The sequence below is a fragment of the Triturus cristatus genome, chromosome 8 (assembly GCF_964204655.1).
Source record: "Triturus cristatus chromosome 8, aTriCri1.1, whole genome shotgun sequence".
Classification (NCBI taxonomy): domain Eukaryota; kingdom Metazoa; phylum Chordata; class Amphibia; order Caudata; family Salamandridae; genus Triturus; species Triturus cristatus.
Window position 1 is genome coordinate 1,188,166,426 of NC_140591.1, and position 10,569 is coordinate 1,188,176,994.

Genomic DNA, 10,569 nt, shown 5'->3' on the forward strand with positions numbered 1-10,569 from the left:
TTTTTAGTAAGCTAGTCTGACGTTCTACTAGCACTCAAGTAAGTCACTTTCACTTTACTATATTTTCTCTTTCTATATTTGTGTTTATTCTAATGTATTTACATATCTTATTTTCATAATGTGTGCCAATGCAACTATTCGACGGCAGGTTCACCTTTAATAATTCTGCCAGTTTCCCTTTGTATACTTTTACATATACCATCATAGCTGTGTCCGTAATTGATTTATTCTCACCTGTGTCACTATGCTCCGTTTGCTTTAAACTATACTTTGTATCTTCTTATTAAGTTTTGTTTTTAAGCGTTGTATATCCTCATACGTCTTATGTAGGATTTCGAAATATTATCTACAGTGAAGCAAGTAGCAAGATGTTATCTCTAGAGGATCTCATTAATCAATATGTCATACATTGCTGCAATTGCCTCTCGTTATCAGAAAATCGCTTACTTGGCTTGATTGACGGGGTTAATTTACTTGATTTGTGTTGTTCAGCTGGGCGGCGGTAGTCCGTTAAAATTCTCCCTCAATGCGCGCCACCTATTTTAAAAGATATGCGAGGGCATTAGCGCAAATGAATCTTGCCGGTGTTTCACGGATTACAAAAACGGCAAAAGAAAACGGCAAAAGAACTGCCCAGTTTAATGTTATAGCCCGTTAAGGGCTCCCACTCCACTCTAACCTTATGGCCTCTGTTTTCTTGGCGTCCTGTGCGGAAGTACTGCTGTCTCGTCTCCCCTAATCCTTTCCTATCGCGTCTGCTTATTTGTTGAAGCAAACGTGGGCCATGATTGGTCCGATTGAATGAGTCCCGAAAATCACGTGGTGTTCTTGTACAGATACGCCATCAACATTCCTCATACTCTTTATCTAAATGTAATTTGCTATTTCTTATTTTTCATTATCTCAATGTGATATATTCAAATTTGGGCCAACTTTATTATCTCACTAATCCTTTGGTCGTCATAACATAGAATAATGACACTTCGTATCCTCCTTTCGTTTTTGGTCATACGTGTTATTGACAATGTTAAATACTATATGTCAACACCAACAAATATACGAAAAATAATTTCATATTATTTTACATAAAGCAGCTTTAATTTAACACGGAGCAAAAGCCCGCATTTGGCTTTCCCATACAACATTGTAACATTTGTATATTCTCCGCCTCATTACCCCACATTAATCATTCAAGTTGCATAATGACAAACCCAAGCGTACGGCATCTAAAACGTACATGATTACAGAATTACAGAAGGGAAAAAACCAACCAACATTTCATAGAGACTTATAATATTCCAGTTAAACTTAAGTGGCAATTATACTCATCCAGTCCTCTTTCGAGTTTAATCCCCTCTCTACTGTGTTAAGGTGACATATGTACCATTGTTCTCTCTTTTTTCTTTTGATATTGAGATCGCCTCCTCTTCTGTTTACTGTTACTTTTTCCAGAATGAACCACTGGATTTGATCCCAGTTGTGGTTCATCTCTACAAAGTGGTCAGTCAGGGGGGCATTTGCTTTCTTGGTCTTAATTGCCGACTTATGTTCTAAGAGCCGGATACGTAATTCCCTGCTAGTTTCCCCTACATACCCTAGACCACATGGGCAGATTAAAAAATAAACAACATTCTTGCTACGGCAGTTGTTTAGGCTTTTAGCCCAAATCTTTTTATTGTTATGGGTCAAGCTTTTAGATTCCAGGCATAGGGGACAAATAGAGCAGGTTCCACATTTGTGGTTACCCTTCGCTCTCTCTCTCATGAAAGTCGTTTGGCTTTCATGTTTGTCATCATATGTTCTCACTAATGAATTGCGTATTGTTTTATTTCGTCTAAACGAAAACAGTGGCTTTTCTAATGAGGTCTCAGTTCCATAATTTAAAATTTTCCAATTTTTATTAACAATGTTTTTAATCCGATTGCTGAGATTAGAGAACTGGGAAACAAAGACTATGCGTCCTGTTGTTTTGTCATTATTTTTAACTTTATTCATCTCTAACAAATGGTCACGATTGTAAAATCTAGCTCTTTTGAAAGAATGCTTAATCAATTTGCCTGGGTAGACTTCACCATTTTCGACTGCCAGCTGGACCTAACCTTTAAAGATCAACCACACATTTTAAACTTTGATATCTTTGGAACTGGGGGTGTTAGAGAGAAATTCAAGTTGGATATTATACCTAATATATTGATATTCAGACCCTGTGGGACTCATTGGGAATGAGCATGGGCAGATGCACTCAACCAAGAGATGAAGCAGTGTTGCCTGTGATGATGCAAAGAAAATATCTGCAGCTCCAGGACCAAGACAATGTTTGCTTGTGCTTGATAGCGTGGAAAGAGTCCAAATTTTACTGCCAGTACCAGTTCAACTTGTGACTTACAAGAATGCGCTCCAGCTCTGTATCAAATTTTTCTTTTAGGCAACAGATCTTTGCCACCGTTTTTGAATGGAAGCTATAGCAAATCATATCAATCAACATTGAAATTTAGCAGTTGTTAAATTCAGTCAGTAATGAGAGTTTTGGATTGGTTTTGAAAACTTTATTCTCATAAAGAGATTTGTAAAATTCTTTTAATCTTTATTCAATTAGTAAGTCAGATAAATCAGTTTATAGAACCTTATCAAGAAACATATGGTTAGACTCAATAATAATGCAAAATGAATTAATACGTATTCTAATTAAAGGTCCAGAATCAAAATTAATTGAACCTGTAAAGAGTTTGAGGAAAATAAGTGAGATCAAAGGAGCATTAGGTTCAAAATCAAATCAAGTAGCCAAACTCCCCATAAAGAGCGGTTCATGAGTCTCAATATACAAAGAGCATCAGCATACAGTTGCAGTAGCAATCTGCACAAATAAAGCCTCAGCCGGGTAAATATACTTAATCAAATGCAGCAGTAGCTACAACCGTCAAGGCTAGGAATAGGAAGGTTGAAAATCTGTGAGCATAACCTCCAAAGGTGATAGGCAACAGCAATAGCCTACAGCAATAGTCAACAGCTCAGTAATAGTCGGCAGTAGTCTGTTTTACTAGAAAGACACCCTAATATAATAGACAAGAACACATGTGATTAACATTGTTGCTGGTTAGATCACTTCTATCTACTGAAAAGACAGCTTTCGATGGTGAGTAGTCTTCCTTTTTTCTTTCCCACGAAAAACACATGAAGTCGAGAGTCCACTAACAAATATGTAACAGACATCACTAAACAGTTGTGTTTCTGGAAGCTTTAACCTTGGTTCCCAGGGAAGCTTAATGCAGAGTCTATTCTATCATTTAATCAATGTTTCACTGCGTGACATAGAACTATACTAAAGACAGAAACATTTACTTGCAGATTTCTAGTTGGGTAATGCTTTTCGTATTTCATGTAAGTGAGAATTATTATTAAAATATGTTGTTCTCTATTCAGTATGCTATAAACAAGACATAGATAGGAAGTTCATGCCTAGTGCAAATGAGAACATGTTGCTTAAGAAAGATAATTATTTTTTTTAAATTAGAACATTCTGCAGTTATGATGAAGATTCTAAACCAAGTCACATTAAGGTAAATCTATCAAATACATTTGTGCATGGTTCAGCAATTTCTAAAGCTTCCATTTGTTAAAGGAAATCTAACAGCAGCCAACCAGTGACTTTGACTGTCTGATGTGTTTTGCACATTTTCACTATGTGTCATTTTACAGTATGTTTTCATGTTAATGTTAGTGGAGAAGTGTGGCTCAATGGTTAGAGCGGCAGACCCTGATGCAGAGTTCTGGCCCGGGACCAGAGTACAATCCCCCGCCTCAGCGGGTCTTGGATTCAATTTCCTCGGACCTGATAGTTCTCGCCTCGGTGCCTATTCTAATCATGGGTCCCACGCTGCAACTCTGGGCAATAGCTTGCTTAATCTCCACAACGGCCCCAGCAGCGCTGGGATGCCTGGCTTCACCATGGGGGTGCCCAGGAGTGGACATTTCACAGGGAAAGGCCAGGAAGGGTTCCACAGCAGTATGAGTAAAAGCGCCAGGATACCCCCATTGGGGGTGGCAGTGCGCTATATAGGTACATACACATTTTACATTTATATTTAATGTCTAGTCAAATTACCAGATTTGTTGAGAAACCTTAATTTGAAAATGTCACCTTTTACAATTTTTTTAGCTAGGCTGTATTATCTCATGGCTGTTCTTGGCTCATTGAGGCGTCCTCAATGCAAACTCCAATGACCTAGTTCTTGTGTAAATCTTCAGGCAGTCAGGGCAGCTCCTCTCACTGTGGGCAAATACAGAACCTCTTCTCCAAAAGGTCACATCGCAAAGGTATACATCAATGAAGGCTTTTCCCTATCCTGAGGGAGAATAGCCACGAGCACAAGCAAAGGTTCTGCACTTGGTAATACATCTGCGCTAAACTCTTTGTGAAGCAAGGACTCATTAATGATGTTAAAAAGGCTTTAATAAGATATGGACAACAACCCCCAGCAGCCAGTCTTCCTGCAGCACCCTCCGTCTCTCTCTACTGGAATCCAACAAGCTGAATTCCAATAGTAGGAGCCTGTGGTCACCCAGGATGTCAGAACATAACATTAGAACATAACATATTTCCTTTTCTTAATAAAAAAAAACATAAACAATTTTGATACAATTTTCATCAGTTTCTTTGGTTGCACTTTTAAACAACTACTAGGTTCTCTTGCACTGGTGCTTTGCCCTTTCTCCTTTTCAAAAGGTCTCTGTTTCTTCCACTCTTGAACTTCACAATCACTACTCTTGGTTACACGTCTGGCATTCCACCAATTCCCGTCGGATAGTTTAAGTAAATCACCCTTGACCTCTATTACTTTCTTAAGATCGGATAATTTTGAACTCCCTTTCATTGTGGAAGCATCCGTGTGTACTTTCACATTCATTCCTTCTTCAAATAATCTCAATTTTTTACTTAATTGATCATTGTGTCTCTGTTCATATGATTCCTGGTATTTTCCCACCTTGTTCCGTACTTCACTCTCATTTACTTATTTCCTACTACATCTTTCCATCCATGCAGGCACTGCTACTGTGCAGGGAACTCTCCTTTTTAACAAACAAAAAGGAGTCTCTCCTGTTACTGAATGTGGGGTTGTCCTATAACTCTACAACATTTTTTTTAACATAACTCCTCCAACACTCATTTCTCTGTACAGCCATTTGAATGCTTTCTCCAAGAACACGGTTAAAGCGCTCAACTAAACCATTTCCCCTTCGGTGATATACCGGTGTTCTGCAATGTTTAATCCCCCACTTCTTAATAAATTCACAAAATTCACCAGAGACGAATTGGGGACCATTAGCAGACAATAGTTCAGCAGGACATCCTTCCCTGTGGAAAATCTCCTCACAGAAATTAATTGCATTGCACATTTTGACCTCCCTCACAAAAGTCACTTCCGGCCACTTTGAGAAATAATCTATCATTACCAAGGCATATTTTTCACCTACCAAAAGGCCCACATATATCAACAGCAACTTTTTCCCAAGCTCGTGCTAGCACATCATTGGACGTATGGGCGTCTCTTGTACTACATGAGTTTTGTCACTGCATGTGCACGCAATACATTCTCCACAAACCTTTCGAGTTGTCTGTCCATCCCTGGCCACCAAAAATCCATCCTGGCCTTCCTTTTCATCGCGGACATGCCACCATGGCCCTCGTGCAAAAGTTCCATTAATCTTCCTCTCAGACTAACCAGAACAACCTACTTATCATTCCTCCTCAAAATACCACCTACAACAGATAACTCTTCCAAAACTTCCTTGTATTGTATTATATCGTCATTCAATTTCCATCCACCTACTTTTGGCAAATTTTCTGTGACTTTCTTTAGAGATTCATCAACCAAAATATTATTTTTCCACTCACTCTTATATGGATTGACATACGTCAACTACATTAGCTACATCCCATTCATCCTCTTCTGATTTAAATTCATCATTTTCATGTTTTTTTACGGGCAGGCGAGATAAACAGTTCGCATTTATATTTTTTATCCCTGGCACATATTTCAAAGTAAATGTATATTCTTGCAAACAAAATAACCACTTGGCAATGCATGGTGTGGCTCTACCTGCTCCTGTTGTGGAAAATATGTCAATAAGAGGTTTATGATCTGTATGCAGTTCAAAATTTATGCCCCACACAAAAACACGAAAATGTTGCACACTCCACCAACACGCAAGCGCTTCCTTTTCTATCCTGGAATATTTTCCTTCTGCACCTTTGAGTGTGCATGACGCAAAAGCTATTACTGTTTCCTTTCCATCATGTACTTGCATCAACACAGCTCCTAATCCATATCCACTAGCATCGGTTACAATTAAGGTTATGTCTTTGGGATTGAAAAGTTTCAGAGCTGTTGCATTCACAATAGCTTTCTTTACCTCATCAAAAGCTTGTTGACAATCTTTTGTCCAATGAAATGTTACATTCTTCTTCATTAATTCACACAAAGGATGTACACGATCTGAGAAATTCTGAACAAATTTGGCGTACTACTCAGCGTATCCTAGAAAAGACTTCAGTTAGTCTTTGTCTTGTGGAGTTGGAGCTTTTTTTAGATCGTCCACCAGATTCAGTTTTGGTTTGATTCCATCAGGAGACAAAGTGAGGCCTAAATGATCTACCTGTGATTTGCAAAATTTGCACTTTTGCAAGCTAATAGTAAGCCCTGCATCCTCTTGTTTGATAAGTACATTCTTCAAAAGATCCTCATGTTGATGCTTATCCTTTCTCCACACCAAAACATCATCTTGAAATACTAGTACATTGGGAATATGCTTTAAAACTCCTTGCATTACCCTTTGGAATACAGCTGAGGCAGAAGCCAATCCAAAAGGCATGCAAATGAATTGAAAGGCTCCTTCAGGAGTAATAAAGGATGTCAAATGTTTAGACTCCGGTTGCAATAATACCTGATGGTATGCGCTGGAAAGGTCAAGTGTGGTGAAAATGTTGCCATTATCCACGCTGGCAAGCATTTCATTTATACGGGGAAGTGGGTGACAGTCCACCTAAATGCACTCATTTAAATCTCTCAAATCCACACACATGCGGATGCTGCTGTTGGGTTTGCGTGCAATAATGATGGGACTTAACTAATCTGAAGCCTCATTATGCTCTATAATGCCCTCCTTACATAATCTCTGTAATTCACACTTCAAAGTTTCTCTTAGAGCTAAGGGTACATTCCGCACTTTATGTACCTTGGGAACAACCCCTTTTTTGAGAATTATGCGATGTCAAACATCTGAACTACGCTTTGAAAACATTTGGAAAAATGGAAACCCATTCACTCTCACTGTGTGACTCAGTTAACAACACCTGTTGAGGATGATTGGGGTTAAGTATAATTCCCAAAGCTTTTTGCTCTCTCCGTCCCAGCAAAGATCGACCTTTTTCTACCACATACATTTTAGCCAAAGTTTTTCTATTTTGAAATGCAATGTTGGCAGAAAAATACCCTAGAACAGGTAACTTCTGACCACAATATCCTTCTGGTTTCACATCTGAAACATTAAATTTTCTTGAACCTAGACACTCTATTGTTTGTCAATAAGCGTAAAAGGTGAACATAAATCTGCCCACATTTGTGCGTCCTTCTTGTCAATAAATATACCAAACTTAGGTGGACAATACATGTCACACAAATCCTCACTTTTATCATTTATATCACTCACTACTAATACTTCTATATCACTTTCACTTCCTGAGTTAGTTTCAGTTTCATTCTTTATCACATTTATGGCTTGTTTGGCACAAGACATGTCATCTGCCTTGCATACTCTAGAAAAATGACCTAGTTTCTTCCACTTGAAACATCTGCTTTTCAAGGCAGGACAATGGACTGCATCAGCAGGATGCCTGTTGCTACCACACCTAAAACATATCCTTTGAAAATTAGTAAATTGTTTCTTATTGTTGTTTTTATTGCCCATCTCTACTCGCAAGCCTTTCTTCAGGTTACTGACGTCGCATACTTTATGTGTGTCTATTTCAGCCTTTGGTTCAACACTTGCTAATTCTTTTACATATTGTGAAGTATTTTCAATATGCCTGGCTACTTCAATAGATTTATCTAACATGGGATCCTTCAAATCTAATAATTTTTCTTCAACTTTTATATTATTCATTCTGTTTATCAATTGATCTCTAATTATCTCATCTCTAAGATCTTTGAACTTGCATGTGACAGCCAATCTCCTTAAAGCTGCCACATATTGTTCAATCCACTCCCCCTGCAATTGCTTGTGAGAAAAAAGCTTGTGTCTCTCCACAACAATGCTTAGCTTCTTTCCATAGTTCTCTGCTAATGCAGCTATGGCAGTTTCATAAACGTCTTCTTCCTCTTTGTCTGATCCTGCATCAGCATGTCTCCCCTCCAATAATGGCTTTGGAAGCGTCTTTAACACTCTCCTCCCTTTCACCCCCAAACTATGTTTTAAAATAGCCAGTTTCCTTTTGGTTATATAGCCATCTCCTCCTATTGCCTCAAGAGCCATGGTGAATGACTCTTTCTAGTCTTCCCAGTCCATACAAGTAGGACCAGGCTCTTACAGAAATGTGGGAGATGGAGGTATCGACTGTGATGCAATATTACCTTTAATACAGAACAAATAATATAAAAGTTCAAGAGAAATTATTAGATTTGCAGGATCCCACGTTAGATAAATCTATTGAAGTAGCCAGGCGTATTGAAAATACTTCACATTCAGCGTACGGTCACGCAAACGTAAGGTCGTGCAGAATCAAAGCACGACAGATGTCAGAGAAACACTCCGTCTCATATTGCCTCGCTCCTCGCAATGATGGAACGTCAGAACTCTCACCGCAGCTTCTGCAGCGTCCGAATGACTGCATCCACTTGTGATGATTCGAAAATGCTGCTGCCACAACATCTCGCCTGCTTCAACCCAGACGCAAATAAGCTCACTTACTTGTTGTTGCTGAGTTGAGTTTATTCGTATGAATCCTGGTGCGTAACACACACACTGCTGCCTCACTGACGGCTGGGGGTCTCCACAAGGCTACTCAAATTTATTCAGGTTTTGCATTGGAAATTTCACCGGCACATTTAAAAAACAAAATGAATTACCTCAAGATTGTTGTACACGAGTCCATGAATCCTCTTCACAATGGGCATCCCATCCTCGTCGCCATTTTTGTGAAGCAAGGACTCATTAATTATGTTAAAAAGTCTTTAATAAGATATGGACAACAACCTCCAGCAGCCAGTCTTCCTGCAGCACCGTCCGCCTGTCTCTACAGGAATCCAACAAGCTGCATTCCAATAATAGAAGCCTGCGGTCGCCCAGGAACTCTGTTGCTGAGGATGCTAGGACATAACATTAGAACATAACAGAGATGATGTACAGTTTGATGGCTCAAGGAAGCTACTTGTTATTCTCCTCTGGTGACCAGAATGGAAATTCTGGGCAAAATAAAGGTTTAAAAAAAAATCTCTCATTATGGGAAAGTGAATCTTCATTCTGTGAGTCTAGTTTTTACAAACATCTGGACAAGGGAGTCCAGGGGACTTGTCATACATTTAGTGATTTAAACAACAGAGATTCTCAACAGAATGCACTGAGCTAGGCAACAAATAGAAGGCTTGCCTCTAGCAGGATAAATATACACTGAACAAAGAAAAAGAAAGAAAAGCCTCCTCCCACACTAAAAGGAAAACTGGTTTCAGTGTAGTGGAACTCTTGATATTTGCTGATTGGCTACTGGACCCATTGGACCTATGAGGCAAGGAACAGTCAATTCACATCGCTCTTTTTCTGTCGGTGCACTAGAGGACAAGTGGTCATTTGAAAAACTAGGAAGGTTGAATACCAGAGAGGTATGCAAGTGCTTCCCTAATGAACAGAGGAGGGGGGGGAACCAAGAAAGAAACATGCAAAGAAAGGTGCAGGGACACAAATGTTGCAAACTATTCCTATCTGAGTAGAGAAACCAGCAACCACTGCTGCAAGTCAAAGTGTCAGGCTGTAACCGATGTTTAAGTTCTCCCATGTTTCATTGGTCACTGAAGCTCGTTAGTTTGCTCTTACATTTCCTATTTTGCCCTGGAAGCAATGTTCCACTTTGCACTTTGCCCCCTCATCTTTCACCTTCCAGTTTCCAAGGTGGCATGTAGTAAACCTATTCTGTGGAATCCAGGCCATGTGACAGTGTGCTAGACCCAGCGGTTTCCGGCTGGCTGGGACGCACCAAAGCAGGTCAGAATCCACGGTTCTAGATAGGATGAGTACGATACATGTGTGCGATAACCTGTGCTCACCCTAGGGTAGCTTGGCACCGAGCAGTCAGGCTTATCCTCAGGGCCCAAGTGTAAAGTATTGGCACAACTCAACCCTCACAACACACTGCATGCATCACAAAAAGACTCCACACCGTTTGTATAAAACACTGGTCTTTGTATTACACACACAATGAAATCAAAATGAGATACACATTGTGTATACATTTTACAGTTATATGCAATTGTCAAACTTTCCCATTAGCAGAATGGTCAAGCAATCACAGTTGTTTGTCTA